This window comes from Anolis carolinensis, chromosome 5 (genome assembly GCF_035594765.1).
Source record: "Anolis carolinensis isolate JA03-04 chromosome 5, rAnoCar3.1.pri, whole genome shotgun sequence".
Taxonomy (NCBI): Eukaryota; Metazoa; Chordata; class Lepidosauria; order Squamata; family Dactyloidae; genus Anolis; species Anolis carolinensis.
In genome coordinates, this window is record NC_085845.1 from 132843535 (window position 1) to 132861363 (window position 17829).

General features: G+C 38.5%; 1 protein-coding gene across 2 annotated transcripts in view; it reads right to left on the bottom strand.

Moving 5' to 3' along the window:
- plxnb2 (plexin B2) overlaps positions 1-17829 on the bottom strand; it is a 398065-nt gene that overhangs the window by 137642 nt on the left and 242594 nt on the right. The window contains exon 1 of one of the 2 annotated variants that reach the window (XM_062982296.1): positions 157-178. The exons of the other annotated variant lie outside the window; for it this stretch is intronic. The gene's annotated coding sequence lies outside the window, so the exon portion shown is untranslated. Of the gene's footprint in view, positions 1-156; positions 179-17829 lie in introns of those variants that run through there. 2 annotated transcript variants of the gene reach the window in all.

Here is a 17829-nt window from a genome sequence, read left to right on the forward strand (position 1 = left end):
ATGAGAGAAGCCTCCCACAAGGATGGTAAAAAAAAAATCAAAAACATCCTGGCGTCCCCTGGGCAACGTCCTTGCAGACGGCCAATTCTCTCACTCCAGAAGCAACTCAAGTTGCTCCTGACATGAAAAAAAAAACAAAAACTTCACACCACAAACCTTCACTTGAATTTCAGCCTCATTCTCCATCAATCCACCTTTTCCTCTTTCAGCTTCCTGTCACCATCTCAAATTCAGGCTGACACTTGCAGTTGGGATGATAGGCAAGGTAGAATGGGGTTATTCTGGTAGGCAAGAGATTAGATGACGAGGTGAAAGAAAAAGGAATAATGAAGAAGCAGATGAGTGGAGAAGGCTTTTTAAACATCTGGGGTCCTACAGGTTGAGCACCACTGATTTATACCCTGCTTTTTCTCTCCACAAAGAAAACTCATTATGATTCCACTTCAATTGGCAATGTTCTGTAGTATCCTGGGATTTACTGTTTAGAGAGGGCTATTTAGAATTGTCAGCCAAAGAACTCTGGTGCCTCCCGAACTACAAATTGAAGAATTCCATTAGCGGCATTAGATACAGCTATGGCAGTTAAGGTGGAATTATATCCCAATAACTTTATAGTGTGAAGGATCCCCCAACACAGCACAAAATGTTCCCAATATACTGCTAATGAATCTTAACATTCTTTCTATGAAAAGACTCGCATTCCCTGATTTATTTGTTCACTCATCATGGTGCTTTGTGATGTCACTTTCATGTGTAAACAGGTAGATTTAGTCATTCTTTTCAAATGTGATTTTTGATAGTAAATATCTATAAAATAAACACATTGAGAGGATGAACATATGTAAATGGTTTAAATGGTCATTTGAAGTGTATTCCCTGTTCCATTATTTTTACAAATTAATGCCTATTCCCGTATTCAGCCAACATGAAGAATGATTCAAATGTTTCAGGTTATCTGTTTTAAGCAGTTTTTAAAAGGTAGACTCAGTTGCAGACTTATGTTCGGTTGTTCTCTTTCTCTAATAACCTTGCCAAAGCAGCAGAATCAGAAAAACCTCCCTGCTACTTCTATTAAAAATACATAAAACAGAACACAAATAAAACCATAGAACCGGCACATATTTCTAGTGCTTAGCATGTGGCTATTCTTTCTTCTACTTTCTGAAACCGGCATGAATCCACCTTCTTTCCAGTAAGCCTTGTTCTGAACAAAGGAACAAGTTGTATGGCATCTTCTGCATATTGTAGAATCACAGAGCTGGAGGAGATCACAAAGGCCATCCAATCCAAGCCCCTGCCATGCAGCAAAACACAAAGCTAACCCCGACAGATGGCCATCCAGTCTCTGTTTTAAAACCTCCAAAAAAGAACACCCCATGACACTCTGACTCAACATATTCCATTGTTGGGCAGCTCTTACAGTCAGGATGTTTATCCTAATGTTTAGGTGGAATCTCTTTTTCTGTAGTTTGAATTCATTGTTCCATGTCCTAGTCACTGGAGAAGAGAATAGTTCCTAACTCAGGCTTAAATCGGTCTGAATAATGCATTCATCTGGATGAAACTATTGTCACTATGTGTAGTGATTTGTGAATGCATAACAGGTGTGGACAGATATGCCCTATAGCCAAATGCAGACCCAAACATCGCATTTGAAGCCTTCCATCTCCCTAAACACCCTTTTTGTGGTAGGGCAGAGTGGTAAAGCACTCCTAGAAGTACTTATGTATCTTGAAAAGAATTGTAAGGAGACTCTGTGTTGTTTTAAATCAGAAGTTGACTTCTTGTTTTCTCCCCCATCCGCTGCATTTTTGGCAGTCTGTGTGGTCCTGTCAGGAGGCTTCCATGGACTGAAAACTGCCCCTCCAATCTGCTAACGTAAAATGTATAAGCATTACCTATTTTGAAGCCAGACCTCAAACTTTATTGCAGTGGTTTCAAATATATTTTGCACTACATACTTCAAATCCATATTTCCTGAAGAGTCTAGAGCATCTGGCAACAGTTGGCCTCAAATTGAAAAGAAGAGAAGATTGAAGCAGAAATTGCTTCTACCTGATCCTGGAGCTAATGTGGCAGCAACCACATTTTGACCTAAAATAATATCACTGCCATCTGTCTGCAAAACCTGTCCATTTTTCTACCTAGCTCAAGTGGGGCCATAAAACAATAGAGAGGTAAAATTATATGTTTTCCCTGTGCATTTAAATCCTGAGCTACTCTAGCCCTTTCTGGCTCGGGCTCTTCAGGCTAAACAAACTAATTAGACAGAGAAAAGGCCACAATCTCCCAGATGTAACTACAAATGTGCAACCAACTCAAATCTGGTGTCATGTTAAAATGTAATTTGTGCTAACCATATCTCAAATCTTAAGTCACAGATTAAACACCCAAATGTCCAACAAGCCAAGCTACTTTTGTTCACCGTCTTTTTAAACACAAAGCATCATAAAAACATGTTGTATTTCTAAGGTGCATGGTCCCTGAAGTTAACCTGACTTTGATTATCTATGATTTTCAATTAGGAGAATGTACCAAACAACAGCTAGCACAAAATTTAGTTTGCAAGTGCACTCCAAAACATAAGGTGGAGAATTAATATAGTTTGATACCAATTCAACTGCAATGGCTCAGTGCTATGGAATCATGAGAGCTGAAGTTGTACAAGAACCACAGTTTTCTCTGCCAAAGAGTGCTGGTATCTCACCAAATTACAACTTCCATCATAACCATGCAGATGCACTCATTGCTTCTGATTCGTGTTTTCTCACTGATCGTAGACAGAGATTGCCAATTCAGGATTTAGGCTCAAATATCATTACAGCCTTTTAATCAAGTTTTGATATGACGTCTGAATCGGGATAGAGAACAAAACAATTGCTAACCCTATAGACCCAATGGAATCAATTGCTGAATGGTAAGTTAACACTTATGTAAGTTACGGGCCTAGTTTTGGGTGCTACAAATATTTCCTTAACCTTGTTTAAAACATGTAACAGATTCTGAGATATTTTCTTGCAAGACGGAAGAGTCTGGGAGAAAAATGTGCACAAATCATGGCCAACAGAAATGAAATTCCAGTCATTGTTAGTATCCCAGTGCAGCACTTAGGCTGTTTGTAAGGTAAGGCCATCAATCTTCTAAGCCTTAATGTTACTAACATTCCAGGAAAACATGGTATTGTCTCACATCTATGGCTGAGTGTATTTATATTATCAACCCCAAAGCACAGATTACATATATTTAAAGTAAAGGTGCGACTTCCGTAGCATTCTATAAGATGCATTCCTGCATGGTTCATATCCCATTTTCTCTCCTAATTTGCCCGGATACAAGAAACCTGACAGATATAGCTTTAAGCTTTTTCTTCTTCTTTTCCAGATAATAAATTATTCAATTCCATTATGCCCTATTTATTACAGAAATCAACCTGGAGAAAAATTTGATGAAATAGTCAGGCTATTTCCTTACACCATTCAATTATCCACATGAGTCATGAAATTCTTACTCAGTCAATCCAAATTTATTTGAAATCGGAGACATGGATATCAGAATAGGAATGTTACATTCTCTGAAAACCAATGTTTCTACAAATAAATGCCACAATTAACTTTGACTTATGAACAAAAAAGTACTATTTTGAAAACTACACTAACAATCAAAGATAGGAGAAGGAAAAATATCCTACCAGCACATCCATAGATGTTCTGTGCATAAAATACTACAAGAATTGCAGAAGTAAATCCAAAAAACCCTTCAAAACTGTGCTTGTGTTGGTTTTTGTCTGTCCATCTCAGCCACATTCCCAAACAATTAGCAACATGCACAGACACATAAAAATAACAAGATCAAAGCAAATTGAAGCAAATATGCATGTTCTTGAAATACTTATGGAAATACTATGTCAGATCTATAAATGCTATTTTATGATCAACCACATTTTCTCAGGAGACGTAACAACATTCCATTTTACTATAGTAAAAGAATCCAGTATTTTATGATATTCCAGGAGAGGTTTTAATTCACTGTTTTATTGGAAAGGGTGACGTTAGTGTGTTACTAAAAATATGTTTTGTGAACTAATATTTTCTTCAAAGTAACCATTGCAGGACTTTATATGTTGTCTAGCCAATAACTGCGATGAAAATTAGCTGTGTTTTGCTCACACTATTTTTTTTTTTTTGCTATTAATTACATTCTTGAGAATCGGTGTTGCTCCTGCTCTAGCTAGCCATTTTATAAGAACACAGACTAAGATGTTCCATGGTTTACATTCCTATTCATTTGCACATATTCTCATCTCCACTGATATTAACAGAGTAAAAAATATACATTACTACAATATGTAGATTGCAAGAATCTAGTGATGGTAGATCCCATCTACACTGATAATTTAGGTTGGCACTTGATCGGATCAGTGGTCAACCACAAAAGGCAAACAAGTTGATTCTGATCCATACAGCCCAGAAACATTCAACAACCCTGTAATCCAGGAAAGCCACATCCTGGTATAACTCAGAGGAGTTATACCAGGATTTGGGTTCTCCTCTGAGTTTGGCAGTCCAGACAGTTCACATGCACCCCCTGCTCTCGAGTGGCCCGCGAATGTGAGATGGCTGATTCCTCCTCCCCTCCCCTCTCCCCCTGTGTTGCTACCCTTATTGCTGGAAGCTCAGTCTTCATCCTTTTGTACCTTCTGACTTGCAAAGAAGGATGGAAGGAGAGAAAGATGGGTTTCTGCCCCTCCTACTATCCTCCTTCCCAAGTCACAAGGCAAAAAAAGAGGAAGCGGGCCCTCTGACCATCAGGTAGCCAGCAGCGACATATGGGGAAGGAGATGGAAGATGGGCTTACACCAGCAGCACCAAACTGAGGAAGCTAAGGGCATCCCTGTTGGGCCACAAAGCAGAGTGGAACCGGTATTTTGAATGCCAGTTCTGAACTGCTTTATTGGGCTGTGTAGAATCACCATCTGCCAACAAACTTATTTAATAATCCATGATGCATGTCAAAACTATGTTTGTGCATGCAGCTCAATCACTTTCATTGTTTTTGTCCCTTTGCCTAGAGTGGACAAGCTTACCAGAAAGTTACAACCACCAGACGCCACAATCAGAAGGCAAGTTTACCATCAGAATTTTCTGTTGGTTTGGGATCCTTGCTCGTTTGGACAACAGTTCCTAGTTCTGAAATAGAGTCCGCTTTCCACAATCATAGGTTTCACTTTTGTGGATTTGATTACAGTAGAGTCTCACTTATCCAACATAAACGGGCCGGCAGAATGTTGGATAAGCGAATATGTTGGATAATAAGGAGGGATTAAGGAAAAGCCTATTAAACATCAAATTAGGTTATGATTTTACAAATTAAGCACCAAAACATCATGTTATACAACAAATTTGACAGAAAAAGCAGTTCAATATGCAGTAATGCTATGTAGTAAATACTGTATTTACGAATTTAGCACCAAAATATCACGATGTATTGAAAACATTGACTACAAAAATGCATTGGATAATCCAGAACATTGGATAAGCGAGACTCTACTGTATTTACAAGTCTATAGATGCTGTTAACTAATTCCACCTCCTCACCTCCATTTTCTGCTACCCTAGTTCTCCACTACTGTCTTTCCAAGAGCACCAGTTCACCCTCCCCCCTTCCCATCTAGGGCCCCTTCCACACAGCTATATAAAATCCACATTGAGCTGATTGTATGGCAGTGTGGACTCAGATAATCCAGTTCAAAGCAGATATAGTGGATTATCTGACTTGATATTGTGAGTTATATATGTGGAAGGGCCCTAGGCCACATCAGTAGTTTAAAATCTTCTCTCCATCACCTTCCTCCCCACCTTCCCATTGAATCCAGACCCAGGTTTTTGAATCCTCTGCCAACCTTCCCACTGAAGCCTCACCCTATCTCCTTTCTTTGGGTCCTTCCACACAGCTGTATAAACCAGAATATCAAGGCAGATAATTCACAATATCTGCTTTGAACTGGGTTATCTGAATCCACACTGCTATATAGTCCAGTTCAATGTGGATTTTATACAGCTGTGTGGAAGGGGTCTCCACTTGAATTTCAGCCCCTTTCTCCACCAATCCACCTTTTCCTCTGCTGATTCTTTTAGCTCCCCGTCATCACCTTAAATTCAGATTGACACTTGCAGTTGGGATGAAAGGGAGTTTGGGGGTATTCTGGTGGGCAGGAGGTTAGATGAGAAGAAGAGAGGTGAGGAGAGAAAAGGGTGTGGTGAAGAAGCAGATGAGTGGAAAAGGCTTTTAAAATTGAGTTGATACAGATGAGAAAAGGAGTGACCAGCATAAGTTACTGAGAAAAACACTATTTCTTCAATTGTAATAATACTATTTTAAAAATTCAATTACTATTACTCCTAACAGAAATTCAGCTTCACTAAAAGGTGGAAGAAAAATATCACATGGTTCATATATTGGCCTGCCCTATTGCTTTGTTATCTCTTCTGGGTATTTAAGTGATGACAAGGAGGACAGGGAAAGAGGGGTTTTTGTATCAAAGGCCAGGAATTTGAAGAAGCACAGAGTAACATATAAAACACAGAGTATTTGAAGAAGCACAGAGTACAGTGTTCCCTCACTTATTGCTGGGGTTAGGTTCCAGGACCACCCGCAATAAGTGAAAATCCGCGAAGTAGGGACACTATATTTATTTTAATATTTATACATTATTTTGGTAGTTATACACTATTTTAAGTCTTTATCAACCCATCGTGTGTTGATAAATTGCCTCCTTCGCCTCCTGTTGCTGCTTGGGATCCCTTTCTCTCCTTTCGGCTTCTCCTTCCTCCCTTCCTTAGGCTGTAAATTCTAATTTTTTATGATTTATAATAGTCTTTTAGAGTTTATTGAAAAACCACAAAACAGTGAATCCACAAAAATTGAACCGCGAAGTAGTGAGGGAACACTGTAACTTGGTTCTTCAGTATGTTTTACAGCCTTGGAAATCTAAGTAAGCTTCTTTATAGAAGTAGCTTTCCAAATTGCTCACACTTTCCCTTCTAAGGAAAGTTAATTGAATGAGTTATAGCAAATTAGTAATAGCAAATATGCTTTCTTTCCTGATTTAATCAGGTTTGTAGTCCTGGGGAGCAGATGCATGCTCTCTGAATGACAGCTGGTACTTCTAGATCTTTTAGAAGCTTTTAATGAAATGGATCACAACCCCAGTTAACCCAGCATGTACTCTGAGAGATGCTATATCTGATTCGGTCATTGTTCCATTATTTTCCATCTGAAATCTTAATATTAGCAAGCATTATTTCAGCCACCTAGTAGTTGACAGCATGTTCCATGGGCGCATGTATATGGGCCACATGCCGTGGGGCCGATCCGAAGTGGAGAACTCCAAATCAGCCCTGGGGGAGAATATGCAACATTGCTTTCTTCAACACCGGTTTGAAACTGCATGAAATAGTCAATGTAGATGTGCCGTATGGAAGGAATTTTGAAAAGATCTTCAGTTCCTGCCCTCATTCACCATGGGATCCACTCTGTCTGATCACTGGCTACTTACAAAGGTGGTGTATGTCCACAAAAGCAACTAAATGTCTAGAAGAGTCCCCAAAACACTATATGTAGTAGTATTCTGCCAGTGATGCCTACTATCATACAAGTTCTAAGTGTGAGTGGTCCCTTATTACCTGTTGTATAAGACATATACAGTCCATTGCGTATCTCTGATTTATTGATAGACAGTACTTATAAGTGAAATATTTGTGCCAGAGCAGATTTGAGGTTTTTCATTCCAGTTTTAAGGGTATAGGCAGCCCCCAAATTATGAACAAGATAGGTTCTGTAGGCTTGTTCCTAGGTTGAATTTGTATGTAAGCCGGAACAGGAGCATTTTTAAAGTGTAACCAGCCACACATATACACACCAATATGTGTGTGTGTGTGTATGTGTGTGTGTGTGTGTGTGGCTGGTTACACTGTAAAAATGCTCCTGTTCCGGCTTACATACAAATTCAACCTAGGAACAAGCCCACAGAAACTATCTTGTTCATAATTTGGGAACTGACTATACCCTTAAAACTGGAATGAAAAACCTCAAATCTGCTGTGATAAAGCTTATGTGGAGACACCTTTTCCCCGTGATAACTCTTTCAGGAGTGAATTTCCCTTCCTAGAGGTATATTTTTCTAACTTCCTGTTGTCTCACCCCATTTTTAACTATGTAAGTCATTTGTAAGTCAGATGTTTGTAATTTGGGGACTGCCTTTATATATGCATGTCTGTATTGAGGAGGGCACATAGTGCTAAAATACCTTTGGAGCTAAGGACTCTTTTCCTATTTTCCATATACTTTGTAAATCTATTTAGGGCTTGGAGGAAGCCCAAAATATCTGTACCACAGTTCTGGGTGGTCTTTCCAGTATTGCATTTTTGGTTTTCAGACCTCCTGCTTTGTTCGTCTCTAAGGACCTTTGTTAGGTGATGAGAAGTAACTTCCATCTAGGTGATACTGATTTTCTTGCAGAGCAAAATTGATAGCATCAAAACAATTGTTAGATATACAGTCACAGCACGAAATACACTACTTCAGATAAATCATTAGCTTCAGTTTTGTCAGAAAATGTGTATTGATGTTTAAATTATGATGACAAAAACCATATTAAAGTAAGAATTATGGGGATTGCTTTCTTTACTCCATGGTATCAAAAATCTATAATAAAAGTATCATAATAAACAGTACAGTTAAAACAAAACATGGACTTTTAAAAACTCTTATGTTAATTTATCAATATGATTATCTAAAAGACACAAGTCTAGTTTCAGTAGGCTATTCATGATATACAGTAGTACATAGAGCTTTTTCTATTTCTGCCCCTGCCTTATGGAATGCCTTGCCGCCCTATATGAGAGCCATGCGTGAGTTAGGGCCTTTTACCCTAGCACTTAAGACCTGGCTCTTTACTAGAGCTTTTAATCTATGTTAATTTTATCAATATTTGTATGTATGTATTTTTATCCTTTACAATTTTATCTTGTAAATCGCCTAGAGAATCTTGGATGGAGGGCGATTAATAAGTAATTAAATGATGATGATGATGATGACATATTTATTAATGTCCTATTATTGCTTGATGACATGGAACCCCCAGGGGTGGAGTGGATTAAACCGCTGAGCTGCTGAACTTGCTCTCTGAAAGGTTGGCAGTTCAAATCCAGGGAGCGTGATGAGCTGCTGCTGTTAGCCCCAGCTTCTGCTAACTGAGCAGTTCGAAAACATGCAAATGTGAGTAGAACAATAGGTACTACTCCGGCAGGAAGGTAATGGCGTTCCATGCAGTCATGCCGGCCACATGACCTTGGAGGTGTCTACAGACAATGCTGGCTCTTTGGCTTACAAATTGAGATGAGCACCAACCCCAAGAGTCGGGCATGATTAGACTTAATGTCAGGGGAAAACCTTTGCCTTTACCAATTGCTTGATGATTCAAAAGGTTAATATCTAAGATCACAAATGGACCTTTCGAGTTGCGTCCCATCTAAATTCGATACAAGTAAAATGCATATAATTTTATACAGCTTTTGAAAATATTTATGATTACAGAACAATTTGCCCTTAAAAATATATATATAAAATTGGTACTTCCAACATCAACTGTGAATCAAAATTTGGTATATTCTAAAAGGATAGAAGTCATTACTAAAATGAGATTTACACTGAAAATCTATTACATGGACATTTTGCCTACTCATATTACAGTAAGACATAGATACTAGGAAAAAAGCCCAAATTAATTACAAATAACTAGTTTTTTGTAACTAGGTAAAGGTTAGGTAAAGGTTTTCCCCTGACGTTAAGTCCAGTCGTGACCAACTCTGGGGGTTGGTGCTCATCTCCATTTCTAAGCCAAAGAGCCGGCGTTGTCCGTAGACACCTCCAAGGTCATGTGGCCGGCATGACTGCATGGAGCGCCGTTACCTTCCTGCCGGAGCGGTACCTATTGATCTACTCACATTGTCATGTTTTCGAACTGCTAGGTTGGCAGGAGCTGGGGCTAACAGCGGGCGCTCATTCCACTCCTGGGATTTGAACCTGGGACCTTTCGGTCTGCAAGTTCAGCAGCTCAGCGCTTTAACACTGCGCCGCCACCACTTTAACACACTGCGCCGCCACTTACTTTAAACTCTGTTGGAGACAGAGCTAAAATTGGCTAAGTCTTCCTGATACAAAAATGACAGGTTTGTTTAAACTCTGTCCCTTTCCCAATTTTTAGATAATTTTGTCTCTAAAACTCAGATAACTCCAGCCTTGTGTTGGATTTTAGGCTTACCAGCTTGTGCCTAATTCATATTCATATATTCTGACATAGAACAATGATAGAGATTAAAATTTTAAACACAACTAAGGCATAGGCTCTACCAATGAAAATAGTACAGAGGAAATATTTTGTTTGGATTATTTGCTAAGCAACAATAACGTATAACAGAGTACTGAATTTGCATCATCAGCAGTTAAATTGGAAACAGTAACATTTTTGTGGCTTTACATCCCCTCCTCACAGCACAATTCTGCAGGAAAATGCCTAAGCATTAATAATTCTCGGTAACAGCAGAAATGAATTTATTTAAAGACCTTTGTAAAGTTACTAAAGAGATGGACAAACAATTCTTTAAACAAAATCAGTCTACGGAAACAAGAAAGGCAGAAATAAATGTCTTATTTGCACCAAATGTTTATTGGATCAATAAAGTCACTGGGAGCAGACAGAGTCGATTCGCAGTAACAGATTGGTCTTTATGATCATTCTTCACTACCCAAAGTAACCCATTCCTTTTTAGAAGTTAAAAAAAACCCATGATTGGAGCTAGAAAAAAACAATGGCATATCTCTTGTTTGTCTTTGGGATCACTGGAGATCTATCAAATAGTGATCCCAAATGGACCTTTAGAGTTGCATCCCATATAAACTATAAACCTTTAGAAGATCAGTTTTATAATGGTGCCAGGAACAAACTGCAGTTACTAGATGTAGTATACATAGCATACCAGAGCGGGGAATTATATGGCATTCCTTACAGCATTCCTTACAGTTGGATCTGCTCTCCAGGGCTGCCAAGAGTTGTAGTTTTCGAAACATGTGGAAAGCCACACAATTCACATCCCCAATGTATCCTGTCACAAAGGTAAAGAGCTGCCACTTTTTAAATCAAGTCATTGTTTTATTCCTAATTTTACATTTGGTTATTCATAAATATATATCAGTGGTAAATACACTGTGACTTTAACAATGCAAGCAATTTAAATTCAATACACACAAACAGATATACACACAAGCAACAGCAGAAATATATGCACTGAGAGAATTGACAGCTCCTCCTTCTCTTTTCTTCTTCTTCCCAAACGTCAGTGTTACCTTAACTCACCATGTGAATAATGAGCAGAACTTCTCATTAAGATTAGAATGTATCTCTAGAAAAATGCAAAGATGCCCGTAACAATGCTCAACTTTGTGCAATTTGCACTGTCATGTAGAGCTGACATATTATTATGACCAAATAAAATTCTAAAGTGACACACTAGGCCTATCCCCATGTATCCTTTCTGGCTTAATGGGTTGACCCACAGAAACTACCAATATGTGCAAATCAGCTGCATATTTTTGAGTTTTTGGCATAAGCAAGTTTTTGGGAGACTATTGTACTAATAATCCAGTCTCCACCACTTTATGAATGGGAACAGGATCTTTTAAACACCTAGCTAATTAATTTATGAAGACTTGGCCTTTTAAAAGGTCTTTACCTTTCTTTGCCGAAGAGTGCTGGAGCTTCACCAAATGATAAATTCCTGGATTCCACAGCATTGAGTCATAACAGTTAAAGTGGTGTCAAACCATTAATTCTACAGTGTAGGTAGACCCCCTTACAAAAGCCCTGTCTATGATGATGAGAGAAACTACTAGTCATTGACCCAGCCCATTAACCAAGTCCTTTCTTCCTCTAGAAAAAATGGATGGCAAGATGTGAAGAACCAGAATTTGGATAAAACATGTTTATCCAAAGCATACTTGCATTTTTGAAAGCCATTTGTAAATGGCTGATTGAGATTCTAATTCAGATTACACCTACATTGAGTCAGGCTGAAAATATGAACAAGTTGCTAAGTTTAATTATCGGGATCATTTGTGTCATATCCAGCTAGAACCTCCTGACTCTGAGGCCCCTTCTCCACTGCTATATAAAATCCAGATTAGCAATTTTGAACTGGATTATATGGCAGTGTAGACTCAATCTGGATCTACACTGCCATATAATCCAGTTTAAAGCACATAATCTGGATTTTATATGCCCGTGTAGATGGGGCCTCATACAAACTAGTTCAAAGCAGATAATATATGGATACTTAGATCATCTGAATTATATGGCAGAGTAGACGGGTCCTCAGAAACAGGTCCCTTCCACACAGCTGTATAAAATCCACACTGAATTGGATTATATGGCAGTGTGGACTCAGATAATCCAGTTCAAAGCAGATTGTGTGGATTATCTGCTTTGATATTCTGGGTTATATGGCTGTGTGGAAGGGTCCGGAGTTTTCTGTGCTAATTTCTTTTTTAAATTAGACAAATCTCTCATTAAAAAAAATTTCACATAAGAACAGATTTCATACATTACTGTATTTTATGCTCATGAGTTTGAGTAGAGAAGGTGAAGTTAAGACATAGGACCCTTCTACACTGCCATATAATCCGGATTATCAAAGCAAATAATCCACATTATCTGCTTTGTACTGGATTATATGAGTCTATACTGCCATATAATCCAGTTCAAAGCAGACAATCTGGATTTTATATGGCAATGTAGAAGAAGCCATAGACTCAGTTTATTGTTGTTACAGAAAAGCAAAACCAGCTAAATTCTCTGCTGCTCATCTATAAAAATAGTCAAAGCGACCTCTTGCCACTAGTTTCATACTTCAGTGATGACTTGCTTGTTTACAGCATGAAGGTCATCTCCAAAAATTGCATTTGGATTTCCACAGACTGAACAAATAAAGCTAAGCATTCCACAATGTAAATGGATTTTAGCATGACTACACAAGGCGGAAACTGCCACAGAACAGGACTACACGTACTTTTCCTCTCCTTTGTATACTAGTCATTACCTAACAAACAAATTCTTTTCGTGGGTGTTTTAGCTAAGTATCATAATGATGAAAAATAGTGTTAAAAAGACTGTGAGTAGACCAATCTGATTTACTTCATCTTGTAATCAACTTACAAATGGCAACTCGAAATTAGAATCAACGTTTTATAAGTAGGATGAATTTCAGCAGTATGGCAGTTCACCAACTTTATAAACACCTTAATTCTAAGTATGTTTACTTGCCAGAAAATTTCCTTGCATTCACTTTAATTTTAGAATGCTAAACACTTCAGTCTGGTTTAGGATGAGAGCATATGTTAAAAGGGAGGGCTGACTCCCTAGGATACAGCTGCAAAATTGCAGTTCAAGATCCCAAGTTAAGTGGCAATTTGGCACCCCACAAACCTATAATTTCAGCCTCTCTATTAATCTGGACTGAAGGGAAATGTACATTTATTAACTCACAAGTCAGCATAAATTTTATGGTGCCTTTGAACACCTCAATGTTAGAGAATGCATGATTCAAAAATCTTTCATTTTAATATCAGATTTTGAATGATTTCATTTCCTGATTTGGAAGCAAATGAGGAACTACCTCAGACCTAAAAAAAATTTAAACCAGTAAATTTGCCTACAAAATCCCTGCAAAATGAGATGTTGCATAGCACCAATGTTATTAGGAATGAATCCACCATAAAAAGGTAGCTATTCTTACATTCTTTCCTCGTGTATCTTGATTCATGGCAGCAGGTCTAGATATTTGTTTTGTTTTTAGATATACAAATTGCAGAATTGGATTTCACAAATGTGAAGAATTGTGGTCTACAGGACAAAGGACTCCAATTTTAACTAAGAACTACTCCTGTCTCTTTGGGTCAAATCTCACCCCAACCATAAACCCATGAGGCAATCTTTAATATTTTATGCTGTATGTTGATTTTATGCTGTATGTTGATTTTTATGACTGTTTTATTGATGATGATTTATTGTTGGGATATTTGTTTTATTGTCTTGTTGCTGTTATTATATTGTTGTGTCGGGCAAGGCCCCATGTGAGCCACTCCGAGTCCCCTCGGGGATATGGGGCTGGGTATAAAAATAAAGTTGTTATTATTATTATTATTATTATTATTATTATTATTATTATTATTATTATTATTATTATTATTATCTTACCCACTGTGTTGTCAAAGGCTTTCATGGCTGGAATCACAGGGTTGTTCTAAGTTTTCCGGGCTGTATGGCCGTGTTCCAGAAGCATTCTCTCCTGATGTTTCACCCACATCTATGACAGGCATCCTCAGAGGTTGTGAGGTATACAGCCCGGAAAACTCACAACAACCCAATCTTACCCACCATTTTCTTGGTCTCAGTTTTGGAGCTTTACTTCCATTACAAGGATAACATGGACCAACCCCACAAGAATCTTGCCGATTTCCTGTATTATTATACCACATTGTTAGTGCTGAAGTAAAAAAAAAGAAATGATGAAACAGTCTTGGACTCCAACAAGTTACCTGAACATTGTACATCATTGTGTGTTCGCACACATATCTGCAAGGAGAGTGTGATGAAGGAAAAAATACACAGCTGGGCTCTGGAATTACAAAGCATACGGGCCAAAAAAATACATTGAAGTGCAACAGAGGTGTTCCCCCCACCCCTTCCCTCTTGTATAAATAGCTCACATATTTTTGTCTGGCCTGCTGCTCATTAGGGCTTTTTCAGTTGCTGGGTTTGTCTGCCTGTCTCCCCGTGATTTGTCTGATGGCTTTTCTCTGGCTAATTTTCTATTATAAACCAACCTTATTTTCCACTTCCTTAGCTTTTCGCTTCAAGCCTTGGCTGCCTGATACACACACATAACTGCTATCTCCCTTTCCTAGGTAGGGCTTTTATCTCAACTAGAGCTTAGAAATAACACAGAAAAAAGATGGGTATTGTTATTTGGAAGTTTTATGCATTTCACTTTAATAAAAAGTAGCATTTTCTCATTACTTCAACAAGCTATTTTGGCCGATTGTTGGGAGAAAATGGGCAGGTAACTATTTTTCATTAAAAAAACGATATTAAAGCAGCACATTACTAACAAATAATGTAAAATGTTACTATTTTTGCAACAAGTAATAGGTAATAATTTTTTAAAGTAGCACCAACACATTAGTCTTTAAATCACTATCTTTGGTCTCTGTATTGAGCATGAAAGGGGGGTGGGGTTAAGGAAAATGTTTATAAATTGTAGCCCCAGCCTATCTTGCAAACTGTGGAACTGTGTAAGTCAAGGATCATGTAATAGATGGGTTGCTGTGAGTTTTCCGGGATGTATGGCCATGTTCCAGAAGCATTCTCGATGTTTTGCCCACATCTATGGCAGGCATCCTCAGAGGTTGTGAGGTTTGTTGGAAACTAGGCAAGTGGGGTTTATATATCAGTGGAATGTCCAGGGTGGGAAAAATAACTCTTGTCTGTTTGAGGCAAGTGTGAATGTTGCAACTGGCTAGCTTGATTAGCATTTAATGGCCTTGCAGCTTCAACAGCCTTCGATAACACATGTGATAAATGTTGTTAGACTGCAACTCCCAGCAGCCTTAGCCAGCATAGCCCACAATCCACGATGCTGGCAAGTGAGATCTAATAACATATGCTGGGCCACATTATTCCCATTCACAGTACAGCACATATTCTAAATTAGTAAAACATCTCAATTTTCATGGGCCAGTAACTGCACAGCACTATCGGGCGAAGACTTAAATCCAACTGCTAGTGCCAACAAGGACTGACTCATCGAACCCACTGCTCAATGGTATGTAAACTCTTACGCATATTCCGTCAATGTGTGTACGCTACTTGGGACTAGCCATTATAATTAGATCCAACAAAGTGGAATCATGCACACAAATAATGTCAGAATGTAACTTCTAGCAGTCCTAACCACTACCAGCATGTCCCCAACAGTAGGAAGGTAGGAATAATGGGAAGGCCACATAATTGCTACCCATGGGATAGAGCCTGGATTTCTCTGCATTGGGCATAAAGAATTAGACAAAAAGGCAATGAATTATATTAATATAATCTAGCTGTTCATTTAATACCTGAAGATGGAGTGCTGTATATACTTACGTATAGGTCTCTTAGTTAAAACGGCACCTTAATTCTTTGCTGCAATACTGCTTCTTCTGGCCTTTTTGAAGGGCCAGGTAGGAAATGGTCTTTCATACCATCCCTCAAAGGGATGCTGAGCGAATAGAGGGGTTGCTTTGAATGCAATTTTTCTACTTATTAGCAAGAGGTTGGACTGGATGGATCATGAGGTCTCTTCCAACTCTATCATTTTATGATTCTGTAATTCTACGGGATCCGTGTTGTTTTTAGGTGTTTCCATTTTGCCTAAGCTCTCACATTTTGCCATTTTACTCAGAGATGTGGGTGGTTCCTTTCTTGATAAGAACCTTACATTTTATCCGATTGAGGAACCATTCCCTTCTCTAAGTAGAGTTGCGGAAAGCCTTTTTGAAATCCTGGGCAGAAAAATGGTAGTGATGGCAGTCAGGAGTGACTGGCCCCCTGAAACAATGCTGGCACTTTCTCCTCTCTGTGGAATGACCTTTGAAGTATCCATAAGTGATATCAAAATCCATAATTTTGCCCCAGAACCTGTCCTTGACTTTTACATGAGGTTGGCTTATACATGAGGATATATGGTACCTTCTGACTGTACCTAAATGCACACAACCCTGCTGAAAAGTTAGCTTGCTAAATGTCAGAACATATAAAAAAGTTTCGCTGAGTTGGAAAATCAGATCAAGATTCCATGATTCCCATCACTCTTTAAGTATTTATATACACACAACTTTACTGAAAGGTCAGCCTGCTGAGTGCCAGAACATGGAAAAGAGTTCAGCTGAGTTGGAAGATCAGATCAAGATCCTATGATTCCCATCACTTTTTAAATATTTATATATTCTCTATTTTTCTCACACAAAAGCAAAGGAGAGCTGTGGTGGTTTTCTGGTTTGTTTCTGAAAAGAAAATAATGAATAGAATGTTCTTGGGTCTCTGAAAGTGTCTGCACGGGAGTTGGGCACATTCGCTCTCCGTTTCTATTCATCACCTTTCACTCCAAATTTATACACCCAGTTAAGCAGTAACTAGTGCAGATCTGACAATAGCACCTACCATGCCCATCTATTTAATGGCCTGTCAGTACAGTCATTATACAATCAATTTCTTATGGATGTACAGCATGGCCATAACATGATTTTTGCCCCACTGTTTTGGAGAGATGTCCAACAAGACTTTAGTTTTCAGAGCATTTTTTCTTTTCTCTTGTTAGGCAGTGAGGTGTAAAAAAAAAGAACAGTGTGTAGTATTGCTGATTTAGGACCATTTTCTCCTGAAGAGGAGAAGGGACTCCTGAAGAGACTGAATTCTAAACACTATATTTTCTTGCACCTTGCTTAGAGGCATCAAATATGTCTAACAGCATGGCTACAAATATGCTCCATTCTTTTTTTCACCACTCAACATGTTCTCTTTTGCCTGTGGCATCCATCTGTAGATAAATGAAACTGGAACAATGTCAGATTCACAGTTATTTATGTGTTTTGCCCAAATTAGCCCTTGTTGCTAGAGCTCAGTCAAAGTTTAAGCCATATAACCTAAGCCCGCCTCTCCCAACCAATGCTTTCAGATGTTTT